Raw genomic sequence first — 13,165 nt, 5'->3', positions numbered from 1 at the left:
CATTGAATAGGGAAATCTGCTTTAGTTAGTCTACTGGTTCAAATGTTAACCTCTTCTTTGAAATACGTTCAAAGACACCTAGAAAAAATGTTTATTCAAATACCTGAGCACCACATATTTGGACTGTCAAGTTGACACATAAAATTAACCATCATGGGCTATTCACTAGAAACCTACAAGAAAAACCATGAATAACCCAAAGCACTCTTACCAGAGACAGCAATGAGATAAATGATGTTTGATGCCACCATTATTAGTCAATATTATGCTAAAGATTCCAGGTAATCCAATTAGAGAAAAAAATAAGATAGCAATAATTTAAAGGAAGAGAAAAACTGTTAGGATTTGAAATACATTCAGTATTAGAAAATCCAATTAGTAGAGCTACTAAAATGATATATGTATAAAACAGTATACTAATAAAAAAAGTAGGAGAAATAGAAAAGGTAGTAGAAAGAAGTGACATTTACAATTTTGACAAGCTAAAAATACGAGGAATTTAAAAAATGAGATGTGTTTATAGAATAAACCTTTTCTAAAAAATATAGAATAATAAATGAAAAGAACTGATTGGGAAAAATAATGTAAAAATGACAGTTTGTATTTCATTTAACTTTGATTTGCAAATTTAATAGAATCAATATAAATGGAATTTTAAAAAATGATATCTATATTAAGATACAATTCACAAGAAACAGCTGCAGACAGAGGCTCCCACTGAGAAGAATGAAAACAGTGAGTGAATCCTGCACTGGTGACTGAGGTATCCAGGTTCTCCTGTTGGGACTGACTAGGCAATTGGCACGACTCACGGAGAGTGAGGAAAAGCAGGGTGGTGCAACAGTCCACCTGGGAGCCACGCAAGGTAAAGGGAGCTCCCACCTGCAGCCAAGGGAGGCAGTGAGTGAGTGTGCTACCCTGCCCAGGAAACCACACTTTTTCCATGGATCTGTGCAACCCACAGATCAGGAGATCCCCTTCATGAGCCCACACCACAAGGGCCTTGGTGTGTAGCCATGAGGCTGAAGAGAGCCTACCACGGAGCTGTGCAGATTCTCAGCAGCCACTAGGCTGGAGACTGCCTAAGGCTGCTGAGTTCCCAGGGGAAGGAGTGGCTACCATCACTGTGGCTTCCTGCTGCCTAAGATGACTGAGCTCCTGGTGGGAGGAGTGGCAGCCATCACTGCAGCTCCAGTCTGCCATTTTTCCCCTGCCAGTGCTGGGGAGACTGGGCAGTTTGGACCCAGGAGGAATTCCCCACAGCACAGCATAGCAGCTCTAACAGGTTATGACCAGACTGTCTCTTTAGGCCAGACCCTGATCAATCCTCCTCACTGGGTGGGGCCTCCCTGCAGGAACTTCAGCAATTCCTGCCAGGGGTTTAGAAACAGAACTCTGATTTCTGTGAGACTGAGCCCCTGCGGGGAGGGGTGGTTGTATCTCCATGGATCAACAGACTTAGTCTTTTCCCCCTGCTGGCTCTGAGGAATCCAGGCAGTCTGGACGAGTGGGATTCCACCCAGCACAGTACACCCCCTCTGCGAAGGGGCAGCTAGAGTGATTTGTTAGGTGGGTTCTGGATCCCAAGCCTCCTAACTGGGGGGATCTCCCCAACAGAGGTCACCAGACACTGTATACAGGAGCATTCCTCCTGGTCTTAGGTTGGTGCCCGTCTGAGACAGAAATCCCAGAGGAAGGAGCAGGCAGCAATCTTTGCTGTTTTCCAGCCTCCACTGGTGACACCTCCAAGTATGGGAGGGACCCCCAGCAAACTGCAGCAGCCCTATGGAAGAGGAGCCTGACTGTTAGAAGAAAAACAAACAGCAACAACAGCATCAACAAAAAAGTTCCACAAAAAACTTATCCAAAGGTCAGCAGCCTCAAAGATCAAAGCTAGGTAAACTCATGAAATGAGAAAGAATCAAAAAACCTGAAAACTCCAAAAGCCAGAGTGCCTCTTCTCCTCCAAATGATTGCAATGCCTCTCCAGCAAGGACACAGAACTGGGCAGAGGCTGAGATGGATGAATTGACAGAAGTAGGCTTCAGAATGTGGGTAATAACAAACATTGCTGAGCTAAAGGAGCATGTTCTAACCCAATGGAAAGAAGCTAAGAACTGTGATAAAACATTACAGAGATTGTTAACCAGAAAAACCAGTTTAGAGAGGAACATAAGTGACCCAATGGATCGGTAAAACACAACACAAGAACCTCACAATGAAGCCACAAGTATTAATAACCAAGTAGACTGGAGAAAAGAATTTCAGAGCTTGAAGCCTATTTTGCTGAAATAAGATGGGCAGAGTGGATCAGGAGAATGAATACACATACACACACACACCCCCCCCCCCCCACATACACACATACCCTGTCACTCTCCAAAAGCTAAGACAGGGCCTTGTGCCCTCTGCAGTGCCATCTGCTCTCCTGTCTGGTTTATCCTTTCCTCTCTCTTGGTTGGGCATGGTGGCCCCTTCACTTTCTTTTCATGGTCTCATTTCCTTTGTGGCACCTGCAGAGATTTCTTAACTGGCCTCTTTGGCCTGCTGCCCAGGCTTGGTGAGAGTGGGGTGCAGAGAGAGGGACAGAAAAGAGTGAATGGGATGCTGACCTCACCATCTTAGTTTGGTGAAATAATTAGACCAGGCTTCAAGTTGCACCAGAAGCCAACTATGGCCCCACTTGCAAGTGTTCTGGCTCCACCTAGCAGCCACCAACCTTCCACTCCAGCTTCCCAGAGCCCTGCCTTTTACTGCAACTGCTGATTTGCCTGGCAGTTTTTGCCTCTCATTTTTGCATGCATAGAACCTGGGGCCAGCAAGAGCTCTGCTAGTCTGACAGGGGGCTGAAGGGAGTCAGCACTCAGATGCCAGGACATTTCCATCAAAATGGAAGAAAATTAAGAAATGAATTAAATTCTCAAAAAACTAGTAAAAACATTAATATAAAAACAAAAGAAACAAAATAATAAAGATAAAAGCAGATAATGGTGATGTATAAAACAAAAAAGCAGTAGAACTAATATATAAGTAAAAATCCTCATTTATTTACTTGTAATTTCTTTCCCTCCTCTTTATTCCTCCATCTCTTTCTTTTGAACAAGGTGACACATTCAGCTGGAGAGGGAGCGCGTCACCCTCTTCAGTCAGCTATTTGTGTTTTTGCTCACTTTCACCTTGGGATTCTCCTTTTTTTTTTTTTGAGATGGAGTCTCCCTCTGTCGCTCAGGCTGAAGTGCAGTGGCGCGACCTTGGTTCACTGCAACCTCCGCCTCCCAAGTTCAAATGATTCTCCTGCCTCAGCCTCCCGAGTAGCTGGGACTACAGGTGTGCACCCACCACACCTAGCTATTTTTTTGTTTGTTTGTTTTTGTATTTTTAGTAGAGATGGGGTTTCACCATGTTGGTCAGGCTGGTCTCAAACTCCTGACCTCAAATAATGCGCCCACCTTGGCCACCTAAAGTGCTGGAATTACAGGCATAAGCCACTGCACGTGGCCCCAGGACTTTCCTTTCATGTTATCCTAGGAGTTCCCTTTACTTCCCTCTTGTGTATAATCTCCTATTTCTTGGATCCCAGATCTTTCTATTTCTTAGTTTCTTCCCTCATTTCATGAATTTCTTCCTCCAGCAACTTCCCAAGAAAGGATACATGGAAGTAAAATTTTCAGCTTCTCATTTGTAAAACTGTTTCACTCTTACACGTGATGGATAGTTTGGCTGGATATAAAACTCTAGGTTAAATACAGATGTTGGCAGGGTATTAAAAAAAGAAAAACAACATAAAAAAGAACTCTAGGTTAAAAATCATTTTCCTCAGAAATTTGAAGGCATTTCTATATAATTTTCTAGCTTCCAGTGTTCCTGTTAAAAATGTCATTCTGATTTAGCACGTGACCTTTTTTTTTCTTTTTTTGTTTGTTTTTTTGTTTTTTTCAAAGGGAATTTTGCTCAGTTGCCCAGGCTGGAGTGCAGTGGTGCAATCTCAGCTCACTGCAACCTCCCCTTCCTGGGTTCAAGCGATTCTCCTGTCTCAGCCTCCTGAGTAGCTTGGACTACAGGCACATACCATTACACCCGGGTAATTTTTATATTTTCAGCAGGGACGGAGTTCTCCATGTTGGCCAGGCTGGTCTCGAACTCCTGACCTCAGGTGATCCTCCTGCCTCAGCCTCCCACAGAGCTGAGATTACAGGCATGAGCCACCAGACCCAGCTGGTTCTTTTTCTTGAATGTTCTAAATTTAAGTGATGTGCCTTGTTTTTGGCTTTTTCATTCACTAGTATATAAATCAGTGGTTGTATCATTTTATATTCCATCAACTATGTATGACAATTCTGGTTGCTCCACATTCTTCTAATATTTCATGTTGTGAGGTTTTTGTGTGTTTTTGTCATTCTGGTTAGTGTGTAGAGATATATAATAGCTTTAATTTAAAAATATAAATAATAAAATATCATTTAAACTTTCCCCCCTCCTAAGACAGTAATATTCCTTTTGGTTTAGGAATTTGCAAACTAGACTTTTATATGCTGTTGCTGAAGGTATAAGTTTGTGCAGAGGTTTTAGTGGGGAAATTGTATTAGACCATTCTTGCATTGCTATGAAGAAATACCCGAGACTGGGTAATTTATAAAGAAAGAGGTTTTTAATTGCTTTGTGGTTCTACAGGCTGTATAGGAAACAGTGCTGGCATCAGCTTCTGGGGAAGCCTCAGGGAGCTTTTATGCATGGCAGAAGGAGAAGCAAGAGCAGGCACATCATATGGCAAAAACAGGAGCAAGAAAGAGAGAGAGAGTGAGGGGGAGGTGCCACACTCTTTAAAAATCACCAGATCTGGTGTGAACTCACTTCTCATCAAGGGGATAGCCCCAGCCATTCATGAGGGATCTGCCTTCATGATCCAATCACCTCCCACCAAACCTCACCTCCAACATTGAGGATTACAATTTAACATGAGATTTTGGTGGGGATAAATATACAAAGTGTACCAGAAATTATTTATTCAACATCTATTTTTTTTTGAGACAGCATCTCACTCTGTTACCCAGGCTTGAGTGCAGTGGTGCCATCATGGAGTGGAGGGAGCTCACTGAAGCTTCCAACTTGTGGGCTCAAGTGGTCCTCCCACTTCAGCCTCCTGAGTAGCTGAGACTACAGGTGCCCACCACAACACAGGGCTAATTTTTAAATTTTTCATAGTGGTAGGGTCTCACTATGTCGCCCAGGCTGGTCTCCAACTCCTAGCCTCAAGCAATCTTCCCTACCCAACCTTCCAAAATGCTGAGATTACAGGTGTGAGCCACCACACCTGGCCCAGATCTTCATTTAGTGCCTACTATATCATGAGTATAATAGGAAATAAAACAAGGTCATGCCTACACCAAAAAGATAGACAATATAAAAATAAATAAACAAAATCTTACACATTATTTTCAGTTCTAGGAAGAAAATACATAGAGTGCCACAAAGTAAAGAACAAATATGCAAACCTGGATGGCAGGGTCATAGAAGGCTCTTCAAGGAGATAATACTTAAGCAGTTTGGATACATATTTAAAGTTAAAACGTGCTTACTTTTTGACAAGAAAATTCAGCTTCTAGGAATCTGGATTACAGAAATACACACACACACACAAATTTATATGCAAAGATGTTTGCTAGTTCTTCTTCCCTTGCCCCATTCACAATCCATTCTTGCTTATACCATACACTGTGATCTAAAAACTCAAATCTGATAGTTACTTCTTTGCTTAAAACCCTTCAGTAACTTGCACTTTAAATAAAATTCAAACTCCTTATTTTATTTATTTTTTTGAGACTGAGTCTTGCTCTGTCTCCCAGGCTGGAGTGCAGTGGCACGATCTTGGCTCACTGCAAGCTCCGCCTCCTGGGCTCACGCCATTCTCCTGCCTCAGCCTCCTGAGTAGCTGGGACTACAGGGGCCTGCCACCACGCTCAGCTAATTTTTTGTATTTTTTAGTAGAGACGGGTTCACCATGTTAGCCAGGATAGTCTCGATCTCCTGACCTCGTGATCTGCCCGCCTCGGCCTCCCAGAGTGCTAGGATTACAGGTGTGAGCCACTGTGCCAGGCCACAAACTCCTTACTTTATAAGGCCCCACATAATCTAGCCACTCTCCCTATATAGCTTAATTTATTTCATACCATTTTCCCTTTCTCCTTGTGACTCAGCCACCCTGGTCTGTTTTCTGTCACATAGGCCAAGCCTTTGCACTCACTGTTCCCTGTCTGAAAGCCCTTCCCACATGCTTCACATGGTTAACAAATTGTCATACTTTGGGTCTCAGCTCAAGTCTGCCAAGAGTGATCCTCTTGACCACATAGGTGGGTTTTGTTCTGCTAACTTAGTTAAACGGGGAACTATACTTCTCAGAATTACTTTCTGTATGGTTCCAGGTTTGAGTTATTCAAAAAAGGGACTTGCATGAAAAATGGAAAGTATAAGTAAAGCTATGACCATTACTCTCTGCTAGTCATCAGAAAGAATGTGGTGTTTGGTTTTTCTGTTCCTGTGTTAGTTTGCTGAGGATAATGGCTTCCAGCTCCATCCATGTCCCTGCAAAGGACATGATCTCATTCCTCTTTATGGCTGCATAGTATTCCATGGTGTATATGTACCACATTTTCTTTATCCAGTCTATCATTGATGGACATTTGGGTTGATTCCATGTCTTTACTATTGTGAATAGCTGTAATGAACATATGTGTGCATGTATCTTTATAAGAGAATAATTTATATTCCTTTGGATATATACCCAGTAATGGGATTGTTGGGTCAAATGGTATTTCTGGTTCTAGGTCTTTGAGAAATCACCACACCATCTTTCACAATAGTTGAACTAATTTACACTCCCACCAACAATGTAAAGGCATTGCTTTTTCTGAACAACCTCACCAGCATCTGTTGTTTTTTGACTTTTTAATAATTGCCATTCTGGCTGGCATGAGATGGTATCTCACTGTAATTTTGATTTGCATTTCTCTAACGCTCGTGATGTTGAGCTTTTTTCATATGTTTGTTGGCTGTATAAATGTCTTCTTTTGAGAAGTGTCTGTTCATGTCCTTTGTCCACTTTTTAATGGGGTTGTTTGCTTTTTCTTGTAAATTTGTTTAAGTTCCTTATAGACTCTGGATATTAGACCTTTGTCAGATAGATGCATTGAAAAAATTTTCTTCCATTCTGTAGGTTGATAGTTTCTTTTGCTGTGCAGAAACTCTCTAGTTTAATTAGATCCCATTTGTCAATTTTTGCTTTTGTTGCTATTACTTTTGGCATTTTCATCATGAAATCTTTGCCCATGCCTATGTCCTGAATGGTATTGCCTAGATTTCCTTCTAGAGTTTTACGGTTTTGCATTTTACATTTAAATCTTATTGGATCCATGTTGAGTTAATTTTTGTAGAAGGTTATCCTATTTCCATCAATTCATTCCTCTTAGCCTCAGTCCAGTTCTATGCCCTTGCTGGAGAGGTGTTGTGGCCATTGGAGAAGAAGAGACACTCTGGCTTTTTGAATTTTCAGTGTTTATATGTTGATTCTTTCTCATCTTTGTGGGCTTGTCTCTGAAACATGTTCCCCCCCAACCCCACACTCAACAATATATAATTTATCTTTAAAGGTCAGTAAAAATACAACCTCTAAAAACTGCCCTTCACAGATCCCCCACCACTGAGCCATGCTGGCTCCAATTCATTGATGCCTGAAAAACTCTCAAATCACATACTTCCAGTTAACACTCCCCCATATCAAATCATTGAAACCATAGATCCCTGAGTCCACAGAAATCCCCTGATTGCAGGCTTTCCTACACCCCTAAATCACAACATCCACAGAAGCCTCTCAACTGAATCCTAGACTCCCCTTCACCACTGATTTCCACTGATCACCAAATGGATCCTGATAGACTCACAAAATATCCAGCAATTCTCCAATAATTGACTTCTACAGTCATCAATCAAGAGCAAATCACAGTGGACTCTCAAATAACTCACGTCACTAACTTCACAGTACCTCCTGTAAATTCCTGATTGTCATAGCTTCCACCAACAAAGAAATATCCCAAGCATAGACCCCACAGATCCTAATCACCATTACCCACAGGCAACCCCAATCACTAATTCCCAGAAGTATCTCTTCACTGACCACCACTGGCCCCTCCAAACACTGAATCCCACAACTTCCTCCAACCCCTGAATTCTGTATATCCCAACCAATCCACAAACAGCAAATCACTGACCTCTATAGACTGTCAACACTGAATCCCTAAAAATATCCCCCAAACCTGAGCCTCTGGCCCCCACAATCACTAAAACCTATAGTTCTCTAATTTACTAACTTCTCACAAGTCGTCCCATTCATTTATCTCCTACCAACACACTCCCCATAGGCCTCAGATTTTTCAGCTCTGCAGATGCTGTCAATTATTGATCTTCACCAAACTTCAGCAGATTCCTCATCCAACTCCTTCACAGTCCTTCCTCCCAAAGGTATCACCTGAAATCTCAGCATCCCCAAATTTAAGACACCCATTTTCAGATCTCCCTCCATCTGAGAATCCCCAGGGAAGCCCATGAACCCCAAATCTCCAGAGTGATGGGAAGACGCTGGAGATTTTGAGCAGTGGAGTGAAGCGATCTCACTCATTTCCACTTTTAGAAGTTTGCTTTGGAAGTTGTGTAGAAGACAGTTTCCTCTTGTGAGTGGAAATCAATGAAACGAAGATTAGAGCCAATAGCCATTGCCATGTTTCTCAAAGTTGTCAAAATAACAGACTTTTCCATTTTTAAAAGGGACCATAATGTGTACCAGTCCTGTAGTTTGTACTGTAAATTCTATTTATATATAAATAACAAAAATAAACCAACATTTAATACCCCTAATCACAGAAACCTTCTCACAATACACAGAGGAAGAAAGGAAGTACCACCCGCATTAGGTGGCTGTGGGATGCAGCTCAGCTTCTGGCTGACCTGTTGGGGGCGATCCTGCGCCTTGCTCCACTTGCAGCCTCTGGTCCCATCAGCCAAGCATCAAATCAGTCCGTCTTCCTCTTTGCTACCCTCAACCAGCTTCAACTGTATCCCAAGCTGCTGATAGAAAATGGAGTTATTAATTCTTCTCCTCTCATCTGTAGATGAGCAGGAACAGACAGAAGCACAGACAATGGCAGAGATTTTGGTGAGGCTGCTGCCTCCGCACCCCATAGGTACAGGTCTTTCTAAGGCCACCTGTTATCTCCAGGATACAAAATCAGATGGACATATTTTCGGTCCTTATTTTACTTGACTTTTCAGCAGCATTTGACCTGCCTCCCTCTTTCCTTCAATTTTTTATATGCTACATTATCAATACATCACAACAGGCGACTTCCTAAGACAGTACCATTTCACACATTTCCTCATCAATTATCCTGCAGAAAAATAAAATCTCTCCTATTCTGCCACCTTGTGGCTACTTTGTTTTCCTGCTTTGCTAGTTTTTAATAAAAAGAATCACGTGGTTTTATGAAGCCTGCTTTCCCAGAAGAAAAATGGTTTGGTGTCTTGGCTTAAAGGACTTGCTTTCTTTTCCCTTTTCAAGGCAAAAGGGGGAGCTGATAGGGAAACTAGGTTTGGTTTAAAAATGTGTAAGTACCCAGGAGGAAGCCAGAAACAGATAATGTAAACCAGCTGTTTGAAGGGACAGTGTCCACTGGCGGGGGATATGGTTGCAAGGCCATGAGCAAAAGAATGGAGAAAAGAGGAGTTGTTTGAAAGGAACTCAGAATGCAACTAGCTGACTGATATGGTTTGGCTGTGTGTCCCCACCCAAATCACATGTTGAATTGTGATTCCAAGTGTTGGAGGTGAGGCCCGGTGGGAGGTGATTGGATCATGGGGCTGGTCTTCCCCCTTGCTGTTCTCGTGATAGTGAGTTCTCACAAAATCTGTTTAAAAGTATCTCTCTCTCTCTCTTTCCCTCTCTCTCCCACGCTCTACTCTCTCTCTCTCTCTCTCTCTCTCTCTCTCTCTCTCTCTCTCTCTCTCTGATGAACTGTGTTGGATGAAACAGTTCCACCTTGTGGGGGACTGGCCTGCTCACTGAAGGGGGTTTATCACCTCTGGATCCAGGATACCAAATGTCATTCTCTCCAGTTACTGTAAATACCAAAAATGCTCCCCCTACCCCATTTCCAAAACCTCTTCTAGAACTAGTGCTGTCCTGACTTAAGAAACCCTGAATCTTTTCATTTTTATCAATAGGTAAATTGAAGGCCAGAGACAGGAAGACAGGAATTTGCCTAAATCACAGATAAGACATATATATATATATCAGTAAAAGATGATTTGATTTATTGAAAACCCACTACACAGAGCTCAGGGACACAAGGAGTACCAGATATGGTCTCTATCTTCAAAAGAAGAGAGGAAACCTGTGAAGGAACCAATATTTATTGGGAATCAATTGCTTTCTAGCCCTTTCTAAACCTTTTCATGTTATCTTTGCAACAACTCTGAGGAAACTGAAGATCACAGAGGTCGAATTGTGAGGTCAGAATTTGAACCCAGGTTTCAATTATCTTTTCACTGTTACCTTTCCAATGTATGCGCGACAATAGAAACTAGTGTTTTGAAGAATTATACAAAAATTGAAAAAAGGTAAAAAGACGATTGTGTGTCCTTTTAAAGACATACTAGAGCACTATTTTTTTTTTGAGACACAGTTTCTTTGTCATCCAGGTTGGAGTGCAGTGGCATGATCTCAGCTCACTGCAGCCTCCATCTCGCAGGTTGAAGTGATTCTCCTGCCTCACGCTCTCAAGTAGCTGGGATTACAGAGGTGAGCCATCGCACATGGCCTAGAGCACTATCTAATAAGCCTTCATAGGCTCATCTGGCTCTCCTGGCAAATGTGACCATGTTTAACTTATTATTTACTATTTTTTAAGAGCCAGACTCTGAAATTAGAAAGTAATTTTAAAATCTGAGAAAGTGAAAATCATTTTGTTTGGTAGGTACGTAAATAATTTCTGTGCAATCAAGAAGATAACCACAAAGTTGTACATTTATTGTCTTTAGGACATTAACCACTCTCTATCTAACTTAGCAATTTCATTCCAGAATTTTTTTCTTTTGCTGATTTACATCAGCTTCTCATCAGCTTCTCATAGCCTCCTTTGGATAAGCTGTCATTCTTCTGGTTCCTTAAATCATGAGTTAAACGATTAAATCTGACACATGCTCCTATAGAGCATGGTTGTTTCAGGGTTATGTTTCTCAACTCTTTGTGAATTATATTTTGATAATAACATGAGCCAATAAGTAGTTGGCTGCTGTTGTGTGAAAATAAAGCTCTATATGCTATGGAGACTATTAAAAGAAAAAAACTTCAGACAAATTAAATTTAACAGAGTTTAACTAAGCAAATAAATATTTATAAGTTGGGCAGCCCTCAGAACCAGAAGTTCAGAGGGTTCCACTCCTCAGGATGCACAGGCAACATTTATGAACAGTAAATGGAAGTGAGGTACAGAAGTAACTTGATTGGTTACGGCTCTGCCTTTCTCTGATTTCAACATGGTCTGATCAGTTGATGCCTGTGATTGACAAGCTTAGCTGCTGTGACTGGCTGAGATTAAGCTATTTGTTACAAAAGTATCCTCCTACTTAGGTTTTCAGTTGGTTGCATTGTTGGGACTAGCCGTACAGGGTCTGTGGGTTTTTCTCCCCGTGTGCAGAGACAAGAGATCATAGAAATAAGACACAAGACAAAGAGAAGAAAAGACAGCTGGGCCCAGGGGACCACTACTACCAAGGTGCGGAGACTGGTGGTGGCCCCGAATGCCTGACCACACTGCTATTTATTGTATACAAGGCAAAAGGGGCAAGGTAAGGAGTGTGAGTCATCTCCAGTGATTGATAAGGTCACGTGAGTCACGTGTCCTCTGGACAGGGGGTCCTTTCCCTTTTAGGTAGGTGAGGCAGAGAGAGAGAGGACAGCTTCCATCATTATTTCTTCTATGCTCTTCACAGAAAGATCAAAGACTTTAGTACTTTCACTAATTCTGCTACTGCTATCTAAAAGGCAGAGCCAGGTGTACAGAGTGGAACATGAAAGTGAAACAGGAGCATGACCACTGAAGCACAGCATCACAGGGAGACATTTAGGCCTCTGGATGGCTGCGGGCAGGCCAGACTGATGTCAGGCCTTCCACAAGTGGTGGTGGAGCAGAGTCTTCTCTAACTTCCGCGGGGAAAGGGAGACTCCCTTTCCCAGTCTGCTAAGTAACGGGTGCCTTCCTTGGGCACTGACGCTACTGCTAGACCACGGTCAGCTAAGTAACAGTTGCCTCCCCAGGCACTGGTGTTACCGCTAGACCAAGAAGCCCTCTAGTGGCCCTGTCCGGGCTTGACAGAGGGCTCACACTCCTGTCTTCTGGTCACTTCTCACCGTGCCCCTTCAGCTCGTATCTCTGTATGGCCCGGTTTTTCCTAGGTTATAGTTGTAGAGCATCCTCCAGAGATGCCCATTGGGCTAACAGAGGCTTTGTTAGACTTACATCATTGTCTGGCAATTCTCCTTCTCTAATTCTGCTTTCTCTTTTTTCCTTTCACAAGTGTTATTCCCCAATAAACCCTTTGCATTCCTAAGTCTGTATCAGCATCTGTTATGTGGGGCTAGCATCCAGCTGACACAGATGGAGTGTTGGTGGCTCCAAGCGATCTTCTATTGGTAAAAGGAGTAGATATTTTAAAGCACATTTTGAGCCAGTACCAGCAGAATGGATAATCATCCTGGATGCTAGGGGACCAAGGAATACTTCCACTCTGGCACATAAATAAGCGTGTGCTTCTTGCTATCTTCTTTGAACTGAATATGCCTTGGTGTTATATAACAGGACTTAAATATTCCCATTGACTTTCTCAATGAATGAATTGTTCAATTAATCAAAAGTGTGACTGAGAACGTCATTATGTCCATTTCCAGTCAGCTAGTTTCAGTCCAGTTACTTGGTTATAAATGGTCTGTCATTTGGTCATATATGGACTCCATAAACCCCTTACCCACACACTGAGTCATTACTTGGGCCTGTCATTTTTCAACTACCTGGCTGACTTTTCCCTTAGGTTCTATATAAAATGCCCTATATTGAGCAGAAGC

The 13,165-nt window shown here is 42.3% G+C and overlaps 1 long non-coding RNA gene across 1 annotated transcript in view; it reads right to left on the bottom strand.

The window, feature by feature from the left end:
- LOC112426520 (uncharacterized) overlaps nucleotides 1-13,165 on the bottom strand; it is a 31,202-nt gene that overhangs the window by 3,691 nt on the left and 14,346 nt on the right. Inside the window, exon 2 of the long non-coding RNA XR_011612790.1 lies at nucleotides 8,995-9,114. This is a non-coding gene — a long non-coding RNA (uncharacterized lncRNA). The remainder of the gene's footprint in view (nucleotides 1-8,994; nucleotides 9,115-13,165) is intronic.

This window comes from Macaca nemestrina, chromosome 14 (genome assembly GCF_043159975.1).
Source record: "Macaca nemestrina isolate mMacNem1 chromosome 14, mMacNem.hap1, whole genome shotgun sequence".
NCBI classification, from domain to species: domain Eukaryota; kingdom Metazoa; phylum Chordata; class Mammalia; order Primates; family Cercopithecidae; genus Macaca; species Macaca nemestrina.
This window is presented reverse-complemented; position numbering and strand designations above follow the sequence as displayed.